General features: G+C 37.7%; 1 protein-coding gene across 1 annotated transcript in view; it reads left to right on the forward strand.

Annotated features, from left to right (window-relative positions):
- The first annotated feature begins 2,242 nt into the window (after positions 1–2,242).
- brinp2 (bone morphogenetic protein/retinoic acid inducible neural-specific 2) overlaps positions 2,243–25,517 on the forward strand; it is a 96,926-nt gene continuing 73,651 nt past the window's right edge. The window contains exon 1 of the mRNA XM_081373336.1: positions 2,243–3,004. The gene's annotated coding sequence lies outside the window, so the exon portion shown is untranslated. The remainder of the gene's footprint in view (positions 3,005–25,517) is intronic.

Here is a 25,517-nt window from a genome sequence, read left to right on the forward strand (position 1 = left end):
AGTTTACCCAAAAATGAAAATTCTGTCATTTACTCACCCTCAAGTTGTTCCAAACCTGTATGAATTTCTTTATTCTGCTGAACACAAAAGAAAGTTGATGAGCCCCATTGACTTTCATAGTATTTTTTTATTCCATTCTATGGAAGTCAATGGGGCCCATCAACGGCAAAGTGTGTCACACTGCAATTCATTGGATCTATCTGGTTTTGCCTGTGCCCCTTTGACCGTGGTTTATGTTTAAATGTACTACAGTTTCCACAAAAATATTAAGCAGCACAACTGTTTTCAACATTGAGCAGAAAATCAGCATATTGGAATAATTTCTGAAAGATGATGTGACACAGAAGACTGGAGTAATGATGCTGAAAATTCAGCTTTGCCATCCTACAGCAATAAATAACTGTTCCTGTGGAATAAATCTAATCTATAAATGTTGATGTTGATGAGCACAGCCAAATATGCTGAAAGTGATCTATGATCAAGAGGAAAATTAAAGGCATTAACCCATCTTACCTTAGCTTACTTCAACACTTTTGTTTTACTTTGCTGTATTTTCTTCAGACTGATAACTTGTGCAGTTGCACAATAGTGACAAGGTTTATAAAGCAAACAGAAATGCAATGCTTCCGGCTCAGACAGAGACCTAGATTATTTTTATCAAGCCCAGGCAGGAGACAAATGATATGCAGAAAATGTTCCAGTTGGAAGCAGGGAAAAGCTCACTCAGTTGTGATGGATAAGAATAGTTGTCAACCATACATAATGTCAGCACTAGTTAAAATGATCTAGACTGGTAATTATGCAGTGTACGCCGCAAAGCATAACTGAGCCAAGCACCGAAATATCATTAATCTGACTGTAAAGGGGGAGAAAGGTTATAATGACCTTATGTTTCAAGTGAGACTTAATTTATCATAATTTAAAAGTATATGCCTAAATGTCTAAATGTGTCTAAAAATCTAAATGTGTATGTGACACAAAGTAAACTTAATTCTTATCAATGTGATTTTATATCTCACAATGTTACTTTATGTAACAATATGACCTTATGTCTCTCAGTGTTTTTTTTTTTTTTTTGATTGTTTGTATTGATGTGTCCTGTCAAACGTATCAGTTTCTACCTCACAACACCACAAATCTATGCTTTTTTAAGGAACAATATAATTTTTTTATTGTTTTACAACTAGTTTAAAAAAAAAAAAAAAAAAACCTTAGCAGTTACTGTGCCAGATAAATTATTATTTCTCAGAAAATATGAGAATCTTTTGTCAGAGATGGTCGTATTATTGGGAGAAACGAGGGTCCGTGGCTCTACCATTGGAAAAAGCGTAACGGCAAACTTGGATCATGTGTGCCTTGGCTTGATAAACCAATCACATTACAGCATTGACGCCATTGAATTTTGTTCAGAGTTGTGCGACAGTCAATTACTGTTAAGATACCATAAAAAATGAATGAGAAATCATACCTGTCACACAATTGTCTTTGACTTCTCTCATAAAACATTTTTTTTTCTGTAAAAATTCTAAAAATACATCAATCCAAATCGAATGTTCAAGAGCAAACATGTTGAAGATTAGCCGATGGGCTGTCTATTCATTGAATGATAAGCTATTTCCACACAAAAGCAGTTTATTCAGAGTAGTGAAGCCTCTACTCCACTGATATCCATTTAAAAAAAACAAATGTTTTGTCTCCTACACAGTGTACCGCAGCATTAGGCTTTTTTTCTCTGCTAAGATTGCAGGCCTCCCTTCAAGTGGCTTTGAATATGTCCTTCCTTTTTTTCCCAAATGCACTGACTTCAAACTGTTTCCACATCAGAATGAGATGTACGAGTTTTAGCATTTCCTTCAATATTCCCAAGATATCTGGCACTAACAGGGCACTAGGCTGACAAGAACTTACTTTTGGCTTTATTGTATGAAGAACAAGATACATCTCCCTTAAGAAACTGGAGACTTTGTCAGTATGAATTCAGTTTGCCAGGAGTCACAACAAATTTGTAGCAGACAAATTTGGCTAAAGCATTGGGAGAAAAGCATTTTCGCTTTCATTAGCCACCCTGTCCCTCCAGGGCTCACAGAGCCCGGTCTACCCTCCCTCCCCTCAAACACACTCTCTCTATCTCTCTATCTCTCTCCTTCCATGTCACATCGCTGCCTGCTGCCGGCTCAGCCAATCAGAGTGAAATGGGTGGAGCCTCTGGTCTCAGTTGGACAGAGCTTGTTGAAAAGAAAGAGATGCTTTCCTGAAAGACTTGGTGTTGGCTCTCCTCTGCGCGAAGCTCACCGTTTTGGGGCTTGGCAGTGAGTGATGACTACAGCACGAGCAGCTCAAGTCTAGCTTTAGCATTCTGGCACACACACACTGAAAAACACAGAAGAGAGAGAGAGAGAGAGAGAGAGAGAGAGAGAGAGAGAGAGAGAGAGAGAGAGAGAGAGAGAGAGAGAGAGACAGTGGATGTCACAAAATCAACCGTGGCAGGTGCAGTTTTTCGACTTGGAAGAAGCAGGATAATGCTAATGAGTTTAAAGAAGAGATCAGCTTCATATGGATGTATCTGTCTGATTGTAATGTGATGTAATCCTACTTGTTTTGGAAGATCACACATTGTTCAAGAAGATCTGAACTGCACCTATCCTGCTTGGACAAATATCGATTTGCTGGGACTTTGCTTTCTGAAAGAACTGATGTCAAAGTTTGTGCATTTTGTTTTTAATCTTTAATCAAGAAAAAGGAAAGAAAAACAACTAACGGCTATCAAACATTTTAATTGTACCCATAAAGAGCGCAATTAGGTAGCGCACTCAATACAATGCCTGGATTACCCTTTTGACTGCCTTGTGAACTCGTGTGAAATCACCGCGGAGGAGGTACGGCGGGGGGCAGAGCGGGTGGGAGCTGCATTCCTCCACTGGAATCCAACATCCTGACTGCCGATACAACCCGATCGGATACAAACGCTATAGGGAAAGGAGTGAAACCACCCTTCACGGTCTGGGTGAGTACTCTGTCACAGTTCACTGGACACTCAATCTATACTGGTTTTAACCACTTCACTGAGCTCATCTTGTTGTGTTGGAATCATCTCCTGACTTAAATGTTACAGTGTTTGTGGGGTCTTATATCTGTTGGGTATATCTGTGCACACTCCTACATCTGATTAAGGATAGCTGCAGTGTCAGTCAACTACGTCAGATTAACGTAAGCTGCAGGTAACTTAATTTTGGATCCCAAAAAAAGGATACGGTTGGTTGCGTTAATTTAGAATTAAACGGTGGTTCTATTTGACTAGGATTAACTTCATTTGGTTTTAATTATGGATTTCTAAATTCAGAGTATTTCGGAATGCATTAAATGTATAAGTGATAATGAGTTTATAATAAATATAGTCGTCTGTAGCAGCCTTCTACAGGGTATTTGCCTCCATCTCATTAAACTGGATTTGATTTCATCCCACAATGCATTCTCAAACTAAATCTAGAGCTCGCCCCAAGAGTTTCAAGCTCCTTGCACAACGACAATAACCCAGAGGGGCGCTCTCAAAACAAGCAAGAAGTCCTTAACTCCATTTCCAAACTTTCTCCTCACTCCGAAGCTTTTGAACATAATACAGAAAAAACACGAACAGCAGTGGAGAGCTAAAACAAAACAGCCCCACAGCTACAGTGACTCACGGGATGGCTTCCTCACAGTTTGGCTTGGACCTGTGCCTGGACACCACAAGAAACCCAGAGAAGGACTGCATTCCTTGATTTCTTAGACATGTGGTTCCTGTTTTTTTGGCTCTAGTCTGGGGGGTAAAAGACGGACTGCATTGTCTTACATTGTACATTAATCCTCTTTTCTCACTCTGACAGTGGCAGACCAGATGCACGCTGACTTTCCACTGTCGAAGGAGAATATTTAATGCCCCTTTCTTTCAAAATATAAAGCAGCTTGCTTTTTAATCTGTTGCAGAAATATTTAAGCTGTCCATGGATTCTCTGTATCTCTCTCTCTCTTCCTCTCAATCTTTCACTCTCCCTCGCTTTCTCACCGTCTTAACAGTAGGTTTCAATACAATTCATTTTGGAAAAGCCGATTCATGGTGTGATTTTGTCATGTCTACACAACAAACCCACCAGGCCATCTTTCTGTGGGAAGAATAGCATTTTAATCCACATTATTCAGCAGTGCCAGCAATCGTGACTTTGTATTTTGTGCTTACACCTACCCGATAGTCAACCATTGACTATTTCGTCATAGCAAGCAATCAGAACACAATGGGCCACCTTCATTTAACAGAAAATAAACTCTTTGGAGACAAACATATAGGCTGACAGCGCTTATGCAGCACTTTTGATTCTTAACTTTGCCTACAGAGGGAGCAGTTCTCTTAGCAAGCACCCTACAACCTCAGACGAACAGAATCGTATTCAGAACGGCCAAAACATTGCAAAGAGAAAAGATGAACACTCGATTATCAGTTTACAATATTGATTTGTTATTTGAGAGGTCTATCCATTCTATCTAACATCCAAAGATGATCAATTTCCACTGATACTGTCAAGGGAGTTTTAATTTATGAAAGGTGAGCAGAAGATGCTGAATATTTCTGCATCTGTGACGTGCAGGCCCAAGTTATTGGGATGCAAGTCCATGACGTTTCCCCAGTGAACATACTCTCCAGCTTACTAAGAAGCCCTCTGATGTTTTTGAAGTGTTAAAGTGGAAGAAGAACACAAAACTCCATTTCCAGTCCCGGAGGGGACGCTGATATGCGTGTGTGCATGTGGGCTGTCATTTTCTCTGTGAAGTTATAAAATAAATATCGATCTGCCCAAGCAATATTCACCATCTCAGAGGATAATGTAAAGTGGATTCAAAATATACTGTGTATGTTCACTGAAATGGAAAGATAAAAATATAACAGTAGTCTGAGGCTTTCTCACTAAGACACTTCACAAAGTGCAAGATGAAATCTATATTATAAAGAAAGGTACATTGTATATATACATATATATAAATATATATATATATATATATATATATATATATAAAATGAAATCTCATAGTTTAGCTGTAAAGCAACTTGATATTTTTCAGTATGTGCCAGCTTTATAATATACTCCTTGTGCTTTTAACAAATACATGTTTTGTAAATAAAACTAATTTTATCAAACTGCTGTATTAGAGAAAGCTAAAGGTCTTAGGTTGACTGCACACACGCACACACACACACACACACACACACACACACACACACACACACACACACACACACACACACACACACACACACACACACACAAAAGAGTAATGGGAAAATAGAGGACACTAAAGATTTATGTGAACTGTACTGCAGTTAGCAGATAATCTTTGGGAAATATTCTGGCTTTAAAAAATGTAAAATTCATACAAGTGCATAATGAAAATGAATTCTGATGTTTGGTTATCTTGCTCATCACTTCTGTTGCCATCAACTCAGAAAGCGTAATTTGCTTGGCTCATTAGCATGCATAATTACATGCAAAATTGGAAATAACCAAGAAACACCCTAATAACTTTTATAGCCTGAGCTCCTTTGAACCTACTTGTGTGTGTCGTGTAGTGATTGCGAATGTCATTCAAAGTTCAGAATGCAGAACTGTGTGGGGATGACATCGAGCTCATTTTCATGCAAAACTCAAATGAATCAATTGTAATGGGGGAAAAAAATTCATGATATAAAAATGATAATATCTATCATAATGCCTAAAAGCAAGATGAGCGGATATGAGAAAACCATAAAAATGCATGAATAATTAAATATAAAAATATGATATATTCATAAAAAGATGAGGCAGATAGACATATACATAGATAGTGTTGTCTATAACTTTTATACTCTGTTCACCATAACTAAAAGTTGGCTTCAGGCCTTCAGTAAAGTCTAATTAGTGTCCAGGATGAGTAAATGAAGTCTTTCATGTTGGTTATCATATGGTGTATTAAGTCACTCATTAGATAAGCTTCAGTAGTTTTCAAATCTAATTTCCAAGAGGATCCCAGGTCTACTCCTTTAATGGAAGGGACATTTAATTTAAATGAATTGGGTAATTCCCCTGCCCAGACCAAACTAAAGGCACTATGATAAAAGAGCATACAGAAAAAAGCTGGGCTGCTTTGATATATGGATATGGAATATGGAATATGGATTCTGATTCGCCTCCTTTAGATGAATAACTCACAGTAGTTATGGTAGAAATTTGAAATTCACAGTTGTGGTAGTAGTTTTTTTGTTTTTGTGGACAGATGTGGGCTGATTCTTATCTTGTCATTATTTCTATTTGTATTTCCTTTTTAAAGTCATTTTAGTTTATTTGTGCTATAAATTATTCTTATCATTATTATTTATAATACATTACAAACAAATACAACAAGTCATATAGTTGCAGCAACAACATTAATTGTGTGCACACAAAAAAAGGACTAATCTAAATTGTCATAATGGGTTTGCATTACCAAAAATGTGAACATTGCAGTTCTTATTAGATTTCATCCTGTTTGGATCTGTAGCGATTCACTACCTGTTAAGACATCCACAGCATATCCAGTTATGTGGTATGCACAGCCACATTCCCAAGTTAATAGTGAATTTCACCATGACATGAGGCATCAAAATGGGAATACTCCCCGCCAGCTGGTCAAGGGGCCAAGGGGAAAATGATTTTATTTGACAAAGATTTAAAGATCAAAGGCAATGACTAACCAGGAAGCACCAATCTCCTACTGCAAATGATCACAGAAGGAGTCTCGACCAATCAGCCCTAGCAGCAGGACCACTTCTCTAAGTTTTAATTGGTTGCTGTGTACCGGCCGGCCTTCACAGACATCAAGCTGGACGACATTACGTGTGGCGACAGGGTCAGCTATCGCGCTGCCTTTGCTGTTCTCCCTGCAAAGAAACTCTGTGGTAGAGAGTAATGTGAAAACTGTCATAACTATTCATAACCTAATTTTTCAACACGGAAGTAAGCCATTTCCTGTGAATGTGCAAGACTTCCGATTAATTAGTTGCTATAGGTAAATAACTAAGAATAACAAAGAGATGTAAACTGGTAAAACTTTTTGCGCTACACAACGGTGTTTATGATTACAATTAAATAATATGATAAACAACGATTTACAAAATCAAGCAGCATAACATTCAGTTTTTGTACAGGTAAAAAGTGTGCAGTTTTTGTACCACTTCGGCTGACACCAGAAGCCTTACAACTACATATTACATTAAATAAAGGGCTTGCCGGCTCGTGCATTAAAAATAAGGTGGATAAAAAAAGGCTGGACATCTTTTTGCTGTTGTGTGACTCAGCAAATTTGACCCATGTGAAGCATAAATTCACTTCAACAAAATAATAATAAAATAAAACAGAAAAAAAAACACATAAAACAAAAAAAATATTACTGATCATAATGCCTAAAAGGAAGATGAGAGGACCATTCTACATGGGACCATACAGAAATAAATAATTGCACACACACACGCGCACACACACACACACACACAAAAACAATCAACAAGATGAGTCTTAGCTACTGTGTTGCGTCTGGTATTTGAAACAGAATAATTATACTGCATTTGCTATAATTTGCTTTTCTTAAAACTAACTGGATATAAAACATGAAGGGTACTGCTGGAAATTGGCACTGCTTCCTGCTCTGATACAAACCAAGGAGGTTGTATCTAGTTTTATTTAATGCCAGGATAGATTATGGTCCGTTACGATAGTCACTGAGATTATGTGATTTGACTCTTAAATTATTGTTGTGTCATGGACAAGAAACATTTCAGACTACACGTTGCTTCTCAACCAATCATCGCTTTACGTCTTTAAAGACGTGCATGATGTCATCTAAAAGGTGGGACTCTAGCGACTGACTTACGGAAACAAGAGTGTAAACGAACAATGGTTGTACTAGCCAAATGCTAATTCCAGTGTTTGCCAGCATTTATCTTTTTTCACTCGTGGTGTCAAACATCATAAAGGCAGGAATTTTGTTGCTATAGCTCCACGAACCTTTCCTCCATTGCATAATTCCACCTAGCAGCACCAATATCATCGTCTCTCTGTCATTTCGTTATGTTTAAAAGCTGTGTTAGAAAGAGCTTCTGTGCTCATGACACGGCGTCGGTTGTCGTCCACTGTGACACACTATACGAGATAAAACAATCAATTATTGCGTCCATTGTCACTTCCGAATGACCACGGCACCACGTCAAACGGATCGCGCCAAAATCAGGCTGATATTATGTAATCTGAACCTGGCATAAGGTTACACTCTGACTTTGGCCAATCATTGTTTAGAATTAGTGGGTGGCACCTGGACAGGCACCTGCCTTCCTGTCCGATATGACCAATTCATTTGACGCCACAACATCAGCAGCACTGCAAACTCGCAACCATTCATTACAGCTGAGCGTGGAAACCAGAGAACCTGTCTGGCTTAACTCTGCGAGTGGAAGACGAGAGCAGAAGAGACAGAAGAACCATTGTGTTACACACCACAAGCCTGTCATTGTCTGTACCTCAATCCCCTGGTCTCTAGGAGGCAAGATGGATGGTTACGGTTATGGCCAACTCTCCTGGCATTTCATTCAGAGCCCCCTGACCTTTCCTTGCAGCAATGTGATGCACATAACCCATCGATCAACTCCTGACCAATGTCTCTCCGAGGACAAGTGCTGTACCAGTGTGCTATTTATGTTCAATCAAATCTGCAATATGGGGATCAATGTTAGATTCATGGCCAACCTTGGTTACGACAAATCCTCCAAGCTGTGTAAATATATGTGCTTTGAAATATAACGTTTAGTGGAGATTGATGCTTGAAGATTAGTAGACTTTGTAGAGATTGATCACCTCAGATAGACCATTTGTAATTCACACAGTGACTCATTAGTGACCGACATACAGTTCATTATTGGCTTTACTTTGAGTTGTTTACTGCGCCATTTCACAAATTCAAGAATCAAACAGAAGAACAGAAAAACTCGTTTAGCTTTGTCCTCTGCCCCCCTTTGAGTGTTTTTTTATCTCTTGTAGACTGAACACAGACTAGCTACCTTGTTGCTGATTGATTTCCCATTTTGTTTTGTGATTTTATATTTGAAAAGGGTAGACATGACAGCTACATTATAGTCCATTGTGTTCAATTTCTGTTAAATAACAAAGAGGAGAAGATGAAATGTCACGTTATGCATATTTGGTACAACACATTTTACTTTGCCTCATTTATATTCATAGTTGGCAAACATTGATGAATTACCTTTTAATTAATATGTGTATGAACATGATTGTAAAGGAGATATATATATATATCAAGTTTTATTTCACACCGGTATTAAGATCTTAATGCAACATTATTTAGTTACTTGAATATAAACCCTCCTGTGTTTTGCCCAAGTGATTTTTTAGCAAAAGCAAAATAAAATAAAATAAATAGCACATTGCACTTTTAGCATGACTAAAATGCAGCACCAGAAATTATCCATACATTTGGTCAATCTAATTTAGTCACACCTTTAAAAAAAAAAAAACACCTTGCAAAAGGCACCTTTAAAAATTCTGTCGTTATCTACTCGAAACTCTTTTCTTTTTAGCCTTTTTTTCGTGAAAGATTAGAGTATTTAAAAAAAAGTAAGAAAAAAAAAGAAGCTCTTTTGAATACCATGAATGTGCACATTGATCACTGACTGCCAACTGCAGTAGTGATTTGCTTGCTTTATACATATTATAAACAATATGTACGCACACACACTGGTCATTTAATAAATGCTGCAATTGTTGAACCCCTATCCTTTCTACATGCATATTTAATTTAATCTGACACTACACGCTGTGTCCTAAATCAATGAAGGTAATCCTTATTGACATCGAATTGAGTTTAGCACTGCTGTGCACCTCTACAATGACCTTTTGAAGGACTGAATGACTCTAAGATGTTTCTTGTCACTGAGTTGGGAAAAAATATGAGAGACAGCATACAGTATTTGTACTTTCCATGATAACCACTTTCCATTTTCCTCCTTTACTTCACGGCTGTCTCTGACCTCATTTATTCTTGGTGCAAATGTCTGAGTTCACTTTGTGCTTTTGAGATGGTCATCAAAATTTCCCTCTTAGTCTCAGCACTTATTATCTAACCAATGAGATTACTGTAGCAGCAGGCAGGTATGAAGATCTTTTACTGATTAATAGTCCTGACATCTGCCATCCATCTTTCTATTAAATTCTGTAACTGTTGTTGACACCTCTGCCTCCACTTGGCCACATTTGAAATCTGTATGAGGGCCCAACTATTAGAAGATCTGTATCTGAACACTATCCAGTTGCCTAGTTCCAGCTCTTCCATATAAGGGTTTTCAATGATAAGCGTTACATTCTTCTAAAAAAAGTATTTTGTCATAATAGAATCGTATACTGACTAAACACATACTTTTTAAAATACTCACAAAGGATGCATTGAAATGATCAAAAGTGACAGTAAAGACTTTTACATGGTTACAAAATGTATATTTCAAATAATCAAGCTTAATCAAGATTTCCACAAAAAAAATAGAGCAATTGTTTTTAACATTCTTGTTTCTTCAGAAATGTTTCTTGAGCCGCAAATCTGCATATTAGAATGATTTCTGAAGGATCATGTGTCACTGAAGACTGGAGTAATGATGCTGAAAACACAGTTTTACCATCAAAGGAATAAATATTGTTTTAAAATATATTCAAATGGAAAACAGTTATTTTAAATAATATTAATTAATATAAATATTATTGAATAATATTTCACAATATTACTGTTTTTACTCTATTTTTGATCAAATAAATGCAGCTGCGGTGAACATAAGAGACTTCTTTCAAAAACAAAGTGTTTGTGTGTTGGATTTATCCGTGTACATGTCTAGGACTGCCAATGATAACAAGAGACAGAGACGAGAGAAATAGACCTCACAGACAGAAGAAAAAAGTGTCTGAGCAATTTGATTTTTAACATACTCCTGTCTTTACCCATATCTCATGCAGACAGTCACAGAGAGTAGTGGCCTATGTGAGAATTGACTCATCTTACAGAAGCCTGCATTTTTCTTTTCTTTTTTTCATGTTTTATTTCATCTGTGGGGTTCAAAAGAATGTGTGCTGTCTTCATGTCTCCGCCATTCTGCCAGTGCAGCGTTCGGGCAAATGACTCACAGTACCTCTCCCACAATGCCTACAGGCGTAAATCAGCCTCAGTAGGATTAAGCTGAATGTGAGCAAGATTAAATGGCTCTTGCAACTGTCTTCCCATACATCTTATTGGAATTCACATGGCTCTCTGCATGGTCCAGACTCGACTCTGCTTTCACAGTCCAGTAGTTTTGCTAAAGGCTGCTGGCCGACTCTCTTATGGATGTGGTATATGGGGGATAGCTCAGAATAAAGATCTAAAGTACAGTATATAACAGAACCACACAAAAGTTTGGACACAATTGAGTTTTGCATGATATTACAAAGCCAAAGAGCTGTCTTTTACTTGCAAATTAGCTTTGTAGACAACTAAAGATGTGCCTTAAGATGAATGTCTTTACAAAACTAGCATTTATTAATTAAAACAATTACATTAAAAAAAACAATAACATTTTAAATGAACAAGTGGGCAGGAAGTTAGAAGCAGCTAAAATATAAACTAGCTTTAATTTGTTTAATGATTTTTTTTTTACTATTATTTTAAAATGTAGAAAAAGAGTTGTGAGTTTCATACAGAGATTTAGATTTAGATATTTTATATGTATTTATTTATTTATAAATCATTATCAACCTATAAATAATTTTAGTTTTTTATTCAATCTATACTGTACATACACTATTTACTGTTTGGAGATTTTTAATATTTTTGAAAGAAGTCTTCTTGCTCATTGCATTAATTTGATCAAAAACACTAAAAACAGTAATATTGTGAAATAGTATTAGAATAAAAAAAATATATATGTCCAATTGTAATATATTTTAAAGTACAATTTATTCCTGTTATGGTAAAGCTGAATTTTCAGCAGCTATACTCCAGTCTTCAGTCTCAATGTGATGATTTGCTGCTCAAAAAAACATTTCTTCTTATTATCAATATTGAAAACAGCTGTAAATAGTTATATGACAATTGTATGGTCAGAGGTTAAAGTGTGTTAAAGTAGATGCTGAACAAACCTTGAATACCATTTTCGTTTATAATGGATTTTCAAATATAATTTCAAATCTTAGTTCAATAAAATGCTGTAGCTCATAGTTTAAACAGAAATGCACAGTGGTATATATTGAGAATAAGCTTCTAAATACATTTTTTTTCCTTCAGGAAAAAGAAATCAGACTGTATCTATTCTCCCTACTTACAATAATAGTGCATTTATTCCAAAGACTGCTCTGGGGTGCGTTCTCCGATAACGTTGTCTCTTAGCGCGCTACGAAGACTCAAAAGGTACACCTTAACTACAGGTATACCTTTCCTACGTGTGTTCTCCGAACTATACCTTAGGATGTTGCTTTAAGGTAAACCTTCTTAAGTTCGACCTTAGCAGGCGCTGTCCATGGTGGAGGCGCTGAATAGGTTGATATCGATGCCTCGATGATCGATTGTGCGCTCTTTCCTTCACAGCGGTAGCCTATAGGTAAAGTATTGAGAAAACAATGTTCTTTATAAAGAAGCATTTTAGAAATAGTACAAACTGCATTTATCGGGGCTCATTGAAATATGTATATGCAGAAATAAATATGAGTATGTGTTTATAATTTAGCAAGTGTGCAGTCCCAAACCCTTACGGCCATAAGTGTGTTAATGTTCTCCACAACGTATGCTGATTATCCACCAGCCATGTAGTTGACATACACTAACTGGCTTCGCGGAGGGCGCCGCCTTTGATTTAAAGTACTCGCTGTCTCGCTGCCATAGCTATAAAGTTTGTGTAAACTCATCTTTCTTTATATAGACTCCTAAGCCTTTTCTGTCAAATGGTTCGCCAGCTGATGTGCCTTAGGATAGTAATTAAAAAAGCTAACAACCATTAGTGGAAACTTTATTAATGAAAACACTTCCATACACTGGGTGTAGGCTATAACAACTTAAGTATTTTATGTGTAAAATTTTAAAGTAAAGTAAAAATGTAATTTAAATCAGATTTTATATTAAATGTTCATATAAAATTTTCTATGTGTAATTAAACTGCGATGTAAAAAAGCTTTTTGCGTAGTGGTGGCCACTAGCGGTATGAACCGTCAGCAGCGATAAGGTATAGCTAAGAGCGCTCCAGACCAACCTTACGAACGTATGACTTACAGAAGGTATACTTAACTAAGAAGGTTTCGGAAACCACGTATTAACGATAAGGTACTTCTTAAGGTACAACTTAAGAACGACATAGCGTTAAGGTAGTTTCGGAGAACGCACCCCAGAACATTAAAAGATGTACTCAGTATCTGCATGCAGTGGAGTTGAATGACAACACAGTACGCAACTTTAAAGACAGTCTTTGGAAAGGTCATGGCATTATGTGAAATAAGCAAAGAGAAAGGTCAGAGATTTTCTTTCAGATCATACTGAGAATACTTATGACGAAGCTTTTTAGAGAGCATGACAGAGAGAAGCCAAAACAGTGATTGCTATGAACAAAGTATGCTAATGAGAGGAGAGTTCAAGTGGGTCAATGCAAATGTGCTCTCAGACATTTCGGCGCTGACGGGTTCAGTATACCACATGCATGTTGAGATAAAAAGTACCAGGAGGAATGTTAGAGAAAACTGTGATGTTGAGACAAAAGGTTATAGAACTGGGAAGATTGTATAACACTGAACCTACCGACTCTGACCAAAAAATATTCAATCTCTATAAACCCGCTCTCATCGCTGTAACCTATCTCTCTCATGCAAATGGACACTCCATCAGCTGTGTTTCCTATGAGATGCAGGTTCACGAGCGGCAAGCAGGGCAAGCCCTCTAGTACTCAATTCTGTCTGAAATGGAAATCATCTTGTGAAAAAAATATACCAGCTGCATCAAATACTGCAGAAATTGCTAAGCAGGTTGTTATCTTTATTTTCTCCACAGACACAGCATGGTAGCACAAACACTCCACTGAGATTTTTCGTTTACCTGATTTAAAGCAATACCTCCCATTACAACCAGCTGTATGGTGCATAAATATAGCCAGCTCGCTCTTCGTATGCTACGGTATAGCTGCCTTGTCCCATAAGCCCAATTGCCAATTGTGTATTAGCTGTCAGTAGGTTGAATACAGGCTGAGGTGGGGCGGAATGATGCAGAGGGCCAATATTGAGGTATGGACTTCTCTGTTGCTCCAGGGCACACTGTCAGCAGCATTATTCTTCCCCTTCCCCTTGTGCACTTTAGTCGATTCCCTCACCCTGACTGCTGAACATGCTCTTCCTCCACACATAATTAAAGACCCTAACTTCAATCCACCATTTACCAGGTATAAATAAGTCTCCTACAGCAATTTGCTAAACAAGGCTGTGTAGCTATTTGCATCCTTGTCCGATTGGCCATCGTTGCATTTCTGTGAATGATTTTAAACAGACTTAATTTCTAGATCAGGGGTGCAAACACATGTATGGTCAAAAAAGAGAGAGGTAATCGAAGCCCTCGTCCCGCGGCAAATATCCAGATACTACATTGCCACCATCCCCAACCCACCCCTATAGGCACATAGAGTCAAATGAAATTTTGAAAATCTATCTTGCACTTCTTCTTCTTGCTTTACTGCTACTTCCTGAAAACAATTTCACCTGATGATTTGAATAGCTCTTTTTGTAAAGAATTAATAATTCTAGGATGATTTGGGTAATTGTGTAGGGTAGGCCTAGTCAGTGCTTGAAGTGGGGGGAAAAAGGTGCCGGTACTCTCTTGCCTTACTCTCACCGCCTTCACCCAGGGCCGGATTAACAATTTCCTGTGCCCTGGACAACCAGACTCAAGACCCCCGTAGTTAGGGGGGTTCGGGGGCATGCTCCCCCGAGAAAATTTGGATTTCTCTGATCTACATATGTGCAATTTAGGACTTTTGAAGGCCAAAAAATTATAAGAAATAGGCTATCTTTAAAACCTTGTCATTAGATTATTTATCAATAGGCTACCTGCTCTCTCCTCATCTTTATATTTATTTTCTCTCAGTCTTCTTATCCTGGACTATTTCTTCCCCTCCTAAAGCTGAACTTAGTCTTTTCATTTTCGTCTGTGTCAATGACGAAAGTAAACATAGGCTCAACAGATATATATATACGTTTTATGAATCATTTTCTTAGACAAGTTAATTCACTCAAGGCTACCAGGAAAGCTGTAGCCTAAGTCAGTATTGCCATTAGGAACCTTCTGCAAGCTTTGGAATTTGAAAACGTCTGTTTTTAAATGTTAAAAGTAATTTTAAATAATACAAATTGTATATAATGTCATATTCTGTGTTAATTTTGACCATGAACCACACGCTGTCACTTTAATTCAGCCCGTGCAGCACAGCGAAAATAGACTCGGTGTGGAAACGATCGTTGGACTGCTGTATATGCACCGCTCCTGGAACGCATTGCCGGACCGCATCCGCGTGCAGTGCGAAAGTTCTAGTCTAACCTGTTAATATGGGTGCGGAAAAAAAATAAGCTCCGCATACGCATTGCAAACGGAGTATATGTGAAATGGGCGTGACACTGACGCTTTTTCTGTCAGTGGTAGAGTAGCGGCTACATGCGAGAAGTAGCGGTACGCAAGAAAACGTGCAGGTACGCTTTGGAGTAAAATGCAGAAGTGCCGGTACTGCGTACCGGTGAGTACCGCCCCACTTCGAGCACTGGGCCTAGTGCATCTGCATAGAAACTAATAAACAAAATACAAATATAAATACAATAAAACACAAATACACGAGAAATAAAGCAGTGCTTTATGTTTTTCAGGTAAATTAACTGTATTAAGTATTAATACAGTTTATCTTTTGACTAAACTTTGATTAACTTTGGTGACACAAACAGCTGCAAGTATATTGGGTGCTGTCCCTTTAAGACGAATGCGCGTATCTAATACCGGTAATGACAACGCGTCTGTTTTATTTTGACTGCGTTTACAGGGAAACTTGTTGAGACGGACACTGGCTTATTTTTTCGTGCACATGTCTGTTCAAACACAAATAGATAAGAAAGAAAAGGGAATTCGGTGTTCACGAACTTCACGTGCTGTCTGCGACTGGGGCTCTGTGCGCCGACAGACCATCTACACTTGGATGTTAAACATAATATATATAGCCTGATACAGCAAAGACAACGTCGGCAGTATTGACGGCAAAATAGGCTACAGAAGATTTCGTTCTGTAGGCCTATTGACGGGGCAATATTTGAAAATCGATAATTAGGTCTATTTTTTAAAATTACAATTATATATGCATTTGTCAAAACCGAGAGACTTTCAAGCATCAAAATGTAATTTATTAATATGTATTTGCGCCTTCTATTTTGTCTGAAAACTTCCAACACTCTTGCGTGTCGCGTGAAAAATAGGCGTCGGTTGCGGTTCTATTTCTAGCACGCGGTTTCGGCGCGGCTCGAGAAGTGTGTGTGTCACGCAGGCATTGTGCTCTAACACAAGCTCTAACCAGTTAACATGAGAGCCGACATAAAAACGGACACTCCACGCCACGCAGAGAGAAATGTGATGCAGTGGCAGATCCAGAGTGAGACAGAAACACTAGTGGTTCACGCTTGCGCACATACTGCTGGTTTGGCGCGCAGTGTTCTGATTCGCTTATTTCCTATTTACCTGTTGGTGGACGCAATCCAGAATTACTGTTGGTTAAATTATAATCAGACCCTCTCAACCCCCCCCCCCCCCCGTAAAAAAAAACTCTTCGGATCTGCACGATTCACACAAGTCACCCAAACTGACGTGAAAAAAGCGGGAGGCGCCGAAAAGCGCGCTGTTTGCACCCCTGCTAGATGTTGGGTCTAAATGCATTTCCTTTCCTTTCATTATTTAGCAAACTATCTGATACCATTACTGAGCTATGGTACGGACACACTAACTTGGATCATTAGAAAAAAGAGAGACACTCATGCAGGGGGTCTGGATTTCAGTGTTCAGTTGTGCTCATCCAGTCAGCATCTGCTAGCCTTGGCTTAGCTCACACTTTGGCATGCCGTCTGTCAGAACTATACAAGACCCCCATGGCACACTGGGCAGAGATGATGAAATGTGTGTCTGAGAGGCAGTCGGTCCACCAAGTGTGAACTGAAATGCAATAAAGAGGGTGTCAGTAGAGTTTCTGAGTGTTCTCTCCAAACAAACAAGATCAGGTTTATGCAAATAAATAAATAGCCTACATTTTACAATATTTGTAGATTCACCAGTTCTTTCAGTTTTTTTAACAACATAAAACAGCATGAAATAAACACATTTTTTTCCTGCTTGCTAAAAAATTCTAATATAGGGACATGGAATTTGCAGCTCAGGTGTAAAAAAAATGCATTCGAAACTAATGAACAGTTCAAGTTTTATCAGAATTATCACATATATACGGTCTGAGTCTGAATTCCCAAATCATTGAAATCATTGGCTCCACAAACCAGAATAACAGAGCTCACAATATATTAATACAACAAGACCATTACAGGCATAATGCATTATACAATAATGGTAGCAGTACTTCATACTGCAAGTCAGGAACTGTTTTAGTCAGTTAGGCTGTGTCAGCAGGGTTGAAACTGGTCCCTAATGGCTTGCCTATATTAAGGTAAATGCCCACCTCAACTATGTGCCAAAATCAACTACCATGGGCCCTTGGCACCACATCACTCTGGATTGTTCCAGATGGAAAGTCTTTCCAATGTTTTCTTCTTTTCACAACAGAATGTCTAGTTTGATTGTTTCCCTTAGCAACTTGACATTTCATCCATATTAGCTTTGTGAAGCATTCAGTCTTGAAATCCCAAAGAGAATAGAATTATATTTTCACAAATGCAGTGACAAGTAAACACCACAACACTGTTTTCTTTCTTATTTTTTCTGCTTTGAAATATGAATGGAATACATATACAATCAAATTTCATTACCCAGACGAAATATGTAACCTTAAAATGAAAGAGAACGCAAGTGAAGGAGATGAAAATGAGTTTATATACAAGTATGAATCTTACACGTAACCATCTAGGCTAATTCCCACCTTTAGTATGATCCACCTCCATTGCGCTCTGTCTTGCATAACCAAAATAAAGTCAAAAACTGTGGATTTAGCTGCTTCATGGTACAGATATGGCTAAATTTCCCTTTGCTCTTTTTTAAGTTTTAACTTTTAAAGCTGTTATCAAGGGTTTCCCATGGGGGCAGAGGGTAAAGTGGCTTATGATGTATGGAGGCATGAAAGCCAGCAGCCAATATGCAAAATGGGCTGGATGTCATTATCTTTTGAGGACTAGTGATGTGAGAACTGCCAGTACGAGCTGGGAAATGGTCCATCATTCAGCCGAGTGCTCTTCCACCCCCTCAAACATCATTGCATGCCGGTTTCCCCTTTGCATGCAGGGACCTCTTCGCTGTTTCTGCTAGCCGAGCAAACAGAGAGTATAGAAACAACGCTCTGATGGGTCTAGCGCCTGTCTGGAGAACTAAACATTGGGGAGGATGCATGGAAAATAACACCTACTGATTGGTGGGTGTAATTGAGTGTTAGCTGATCAACAAACTGGGGGAGAAAAAAACTAAAAGACAACACTCTAAACACAACTACAAAGATACATTTACATACACACTTATTACTCAAAATGTAAAATTCTGTTATTACTTTCACCCACATGTTGTTCCAATCCCATATGCTGTAATTTTTGCTCTGTGGAATACTAAAAGAGAATATTAACTCAGTTTTGTTCCTTACAACAACAGTGCTCACATCTGTCAAGCTCCGAAAATAACAAAAAATGTAGTTGTCCCATAAGACTCTTGTGATTCAGTAATAGAGATTTCAGACCGTTCATCACACAAACATGAATTCAGAAGACTTGGAGTATAACACACAAGTAGCATGCACTACTTTAATAGTACTGTCTTTTTGGAGCTTGACATGGTCACTAACTAATGCTGCATGGAAAACCACTGTAATTCATATTTTAAAGTGCCCCTATTATGCTTTGGATTTTGCCATCCATGTGGTGTAAAATAGCTGTTTGTGAATGTAAAAGATCTGCAAAGTTTGAAGTTCAAAGTGCATGATAAATAGAGGTATTGTCTCCCAAAAGAACGTACCGATTCAGAACTGACTGTAAACACGTCGTCAGTAGTTACATGACTTCTTGCATGAACCTACATAGGTTTGTAACAAATTTGCATAATGCCAGCCTAAGGGCTTCATTGGCTGCCCGTGAACGACATCTAATTTGACCCGCCCTCAAATGCTGTAGTTGTAGCTGGGGCCTGGAAGAGTTTGGTTCGTGTTGTCGACATGTCGAGAAGATACTGTTTTCTGCGCTGCAAAAACAAATCCACTGTCTAGTCACTTCCCAAGAATCAGGACTTGGGCTCAATTTGATATGGTAAAACCAACGCCATCGTTATTGTTTGTATCACTGTGTATACAAGCCTTAAGCCTTAAGGATGCCTCAGGAGCATTCAGATATGCCGGTAATGGATGTTTTATTTCCGACACACACACTGTGGCCATCTGACCATTTAAAACAGAATAGGCTCTTGGAAAGGAGGGGTTTAGAGACCAAATCATTTATTGAGCTTAGGGCTGGGCGCAGTGTGAGCTGCTGCAGTGCAAGTACATAGTACAATTTGTCCTAAACATGTTATACTAAGGGCTTCAAAATAACTGGTAAGATATAGTTAAAAAGTTTAAAGCAGCTTGCCCTGTCAGATGCTCAGACAGATACTGTTGCTGACTGACAGATAAATACTTGCGCTGTGTAATGCATTTGAGATTGGTGCTTTCTCATGCTTAACTTACATTTCACAGGTATATTAACCATCTGTAAATGTTAGAAAGTCAAACAAATGTCCATTTCACTGTCACGAGAGGACGAGCCTTCTGCAAGTGAATCTCCGCTAAAATTCAAGCTTCGTGAATGAGCGCCACAATAGAATAGCACAATAATTCTGGAACATAAATATACATATTGCTGAAATATTTGTTGTTGGAGACAATAAATGTGCCATATGTGGAATTTTAAACCTACAAGCATATTTTTATGAAAGTGACCCTTATAATGGGGTAATCAAATGCAGGCTAATATAATCAGTTTGTGCTTTTGTTTTTGTTTTTGTTTTTATTTTCATTTTTAGTTTAGCCTTTAAGCATTATTTTTGCTTTTAGATTGTAATGTTACAATGTTAAAATATAATGTGATTTTAACCACCTTTTTGCACATAATATGTCATATACATTACATTCACTATATTTGTTTCCATATCCTTCAATATCAACATTGTTTGTAGGATATCATTGGGCAGGATGTAAAATATATATTTTTTAAATAAATACAAATTTTCTTTATCCAAATAGAAAAACTTAGAAAGTACCGAGATATATTGTATATTGCCATTTAACCAAAAAATACAGAGATATGATTTTTTGGCCATATCGCCCAGCCCTAATTGAACTGTTTCAGACACAGTGAGAAATCAGGTGATGCTGCAATGTATATTGTGAGAAAAATAAAGTATTTTTGACCTTGGATGCATGTAAACCTATTGTAGGAAACTTTAAAATAGTGTAATAGGGTCACTTTAAGGAAAACAAAAGAACAGCATATGGGTTTTAAATGACATGAGGAAGAAGGCCATTTTGGGCTGATGAAAGCTTTTGGGGTTTTCAGACATAATGGAATGATCCTGGCATGAGGAGCTGTCTGTGGATCCTGTGGACTAAGCAGCACACTGGCTGCAGTCCCTCTGGAGCGATGCACTATAACAATGCACGTGTATTGATCCAACATCGTAATATTGCAGTTGAAAGGTTTCCAGAATTATCAGTTAGAAGGCAACCTGGACACATGCATGGATTCAGAAAAGGTGCAAACACCAAACAACCATACACACTGCATGCACAAACCCAACAACATGGGCTGTGCATAAAGCCTATTACTTTGATTGTACATATTCAATTGTTTAAAATATTAGCCTATTCTGGGTTCAATACAAGCTATAAGCTCAGTCAGCACAGCAGCACTTGTGGCATGATGCTGATTACCACAAAAAAAGTGAGGCACTTACAATGGAAGCAAATGGGGCCAAAGATACCCACTGTTTCAATAGTATAAACACAAAATATAAAACATTATGCTTGTTAACATGATTTAAGTTTGATCAAATCTCTTACTAACAATTTCTGTGTAAATGTATATCCTTTGTTGCCATAACAAAATATGCAACAATAAAATGATTAACATTATGCCACACATACTGTTGATTAACCTTATTGAACCTATAATATAATTTTAATGCTCACGATAACAACCAAAAGAGAGAAACCTGAAGCCCTAATTTGTTACCCATTACATACCATGCCTACATTTCCAAATTAATGGATTTCTGCTGATCTACAACGCATTCCCCTTTTCTGATCTACAGCCACCAATATCTGTCACGTATTGAAATCTGTGTTAGCAGCTAAAGTGCATTTCCATGATGCATGCTTCACAGCTCCTTCGGTCATTAATGTTCATTGACCCTGATGGAACGACCCACACGCAACAGTGCAACAGAAAAAAGCATTTAGCCATAAACCCTCTGAAAGCCAAAAGTGCTACGCCCTCCACTCATTACAGAGCGAGAAGCCAAATAACCACTTTATTCCACTGGTCACCGTAACGATTTTTCAATGCCAGCACAATTGTTGTTTTATGTTCCAGGATAGCTAGCCAAATGCATTCACATGGTCTACTAGAAAAAAAATACACAAATGTAGAATAAATCCGCCCTTCCAGCTTGGCAAATGTATTCACCCATGCTATAACAGCCTCATGCACTCTACAAATTAACTGACGATATGTGACGCAGTCACCGTTAACCCCAGCATGCCTGCGAGGGAGATGGAAGTACACCATGACCTAGCACTCATAAATATCAGCCACAAACTCCAGAGGAATTAGCTTTCTGATGCCAGTTTTTCCCTATGGGTGTATGGGTATTTCACTGGGAAGGATGAGTGGAGAGTGGATGTTGTGCTTACAGAGATCAAAACTGACCCGTTTAAACTATCTGATCCATCTAAGCTTGTCAATCATCTCCTCTGACTTTCATACTTTTGACTAACGCAGTGTGCCTACAGTGCACCCCATACTTGGTTGTGTGAGAAATGAGATCTGTGGTGATAGAGCTTATGATGACAGTGGCTTTAGGCTGCTTCCGATGGAAACGTACCGCAGAACTGACACAGAAAAGAGTTCAGGGCAACTTACTTAATACATAATACGGACGGTGTGAAACTGCCAAATTTCATATTCCCACAGCATTGCCAATGATGGTTTGCTCGATAGAAGTATTTCACCCTGCAGCTGCTGTGCCAACAAATGATCTCACAATTGCATTCGGTGATTTACTCCGAGCTGTATTTTGGCAAACTGACTCCTTGGTCTCAGACGGAACAGCTACAGTCCAGCCACTGACCTTCTGAAGCATATTGACACAGAAATGGGAAGCGTTGGCTAAAATCGCCAGCTACAGTCTGTGCGACTAAATGAAAAACACTTAACTACCACTTAACTAGATCAGAGATTTTTAAACTGGTATGTATCCAATAAATCTAACATTTATTGTTTTTTGTTTTTCAGCTTCTGAGTGAAATAAGGTCTATGGTAAACATAACTTGACGATACTTGGACGTTTTGCTCTACAATGTAAATTGCACACAATCACACCCCAGAAGTTCTTATCTAGATATTTATTAGAAACATATGTCTTTTAAAATAAAAATTCAAAGCTTCTGTTTTCGATATTGGTGTGTGGAATTTATGTTGTAGAGCAAAACGTCCAAGTATCGTCAAGTTATGTTTACCACAGGCCTTATTTCACTCATAAATGAAAAATAAAAAAACATTATAAAATTCCAAAGGAAAATCTCAATCTATGGCTGTTTTGCATTGCTTCTCCTGTAAAAAAACATTTAGCAAAAAATGTGTTTACAAGGTACTGAGTTGATGCAGTGACTGTCAAGGTTTGCCAAGTTAGTGACATTAAAACTTTTGTTTCAGACACTGTACATGCAATTCCTGAGTTATGCCTGCCAAAATGAGTTCCTATTATTTTTGAATGGATAGAATATCAGATAATCCACCAAAAATATGTACAAAAAAGAACTAATTGGTCACTATACATGTCAGTCAAATGTGTCTTTCTGTCAAAGTGGGGGATTGTTAGCTAGAATAAAATGCAATTTGGACTGACATTATGTCGATAAAAGTTTGCCTGTGTGACACTAACTGACTCTTAACTACACTAGTGTTATATTCCCTGATAAGCAGATGTAGTGCTGTGCAGCTGCTCCAACTACCTCAGGCCAGTGGAATAGACTCAAGCTAGGACAATAACATCAGGTCTTATTAAAGCTCCAAATGTAAACTCACAGTGGACATGATAAATGTCCTGAAGGACCATAAAATCTAAAAGGGTGACACAAACTTCAGAACACATACATCAAGAGATGACTTTGTAAATTGATCAGATGCTTTCACAGCAGAAAAGATGTTTCATTCATAAATCTTTAAATTAAATAAATTGAATAGCATATGGCATGAACTTGAATATCACAAAAAAAAGCGTGCACATCCAAAATCCAAATTAGGCTCAGATAACAAAACATGACCAAATGTATGACTAACGAACATATGTCCACACACTAAAATTGCAGCTCCAAAGAGTTTATTTACCAAACAGTGCAACGTTTTGACCAGTCAGGTCTATCAGGCACAATGCTGTATTGTGATCTCATGAGTTTTCCGTGGGTATTTTTACGTAAAGTGTGGTTCCACCGTACCACGTACAATATTGAAAGCACTAAAATGTAGCGTATATTATTTACGTATGAACACCTTACAGACATACCAATGTGTACGAACGAATCCTTTTTTAAATCTAATACCGAATTCATGGAATTAATCAGTTGATTCTGTTGTATTTATGATAAATTATATTATATTTTAAATCAAACTTAACTCAGCTGACTCCTTCATTTAATTTGAAATGATGACATTTCATTCTGTTCAGTGTGACTTTTTTTACTTTTTTGTGATTTGGTGCAAACTCATTTCAAAGAATTGCATAATGTTAAACAAGAATACACTTTAAAAACTTAAAATGAATAACATTACTGTAGTCGTTTAAACATTTATCATGTTGTATTTATTTTGATCCAAATACGCTCATTTCCTTTTCATTCACTCCTTTAAGTGAACAGTATTAGTGGACTAACGTAACGTAGGGAGTAGTGAATGAGAGTTTAGGGGGCAATTTCGGATTCAGCCATTGGCTCTCGCCTGCTTCGTCAACTATTGCTACATGCCGTGTTTTGGTTGACGTGCGTTTGAATCTGAACTAGTGGATCGGGATAATATTTTAAGCGATTAATAACTTAAATTCTGCTCTGTGCAACATATAATTATACACTGCCAAAGAGGACTGTGACTGCAACACATCGTCATTTGGACTACTTTTGGTACCGCTTTTGACATTTTTGCAATATTAATAATTCATTATTGTTATTGTGATTGTTTTTATAACTGTACATAGTTTTAAGAAATGGTTATGGGTAGATTTATAGGTAGGAGTGGGATTAGCGGCTCAAACTATACTTTTAATGCTATATTTATTGTTAAAATTGTCATTTCCCTACATATTAAAAAATAGTTTGTTTAGCTGTAAATATGTAATGTTTACATTTAAATGTTGTCAAATACATCCATATTGAACATTTCTAAATGTAAAAAAAATGTACGCTTTATACTGTAAATGTTACGTATTGATACCTACGTATTAACAATGAGGCCAGGGCGATAATACACAGTATTGTGTCTGATGATGATGATGACCGGACACAATAGTGTGTATTACCAGTATAATTTTATACTTGCCCATATGTTATCTTAATACATTATTAGATGCACAGGGAAAGTTTAGACAATAAGACCTGATAGCATTGAACAGGCAGGGGAGTATCGTCTGTTGTTCCCTCTATATGATTGATTCATCACTTGTTTCTCACTTTCATCTCTGAGCACTGTTGGAACTTTGCATTTCAGCTTTTCTAATGTCACTCTCCTTAGGATGAATTGTTGTTGTATTTCTCATTTGCAAGTCGCTTTGGATAAAAGTGTCTGCTAAATTAATGAATGCAAATATACATGATTGATGGTGCACAAGTTTCAATGCAAACGCTAGAATCAAACCCCACTGGCCTGAGCAAATGTATCACTGCCAAAAATCAGAACGGCACAGTGAATTTATATTTAATTTATGTTTCTAAAAAGTATTTACATAAATGCAAT

This window comes from Scardinius erythrophthalmus (genome assembly GCF_964197995.2).
Source record: "Scardinius erythrophthalmus genome assembly, chromosome: 9".
NCBI lineage: Eukaryota > Metazoa > Chordata > Actinopteri > Cypriniformes > Leuciscidae > Scardinius > Scardinius erythrophthalmus.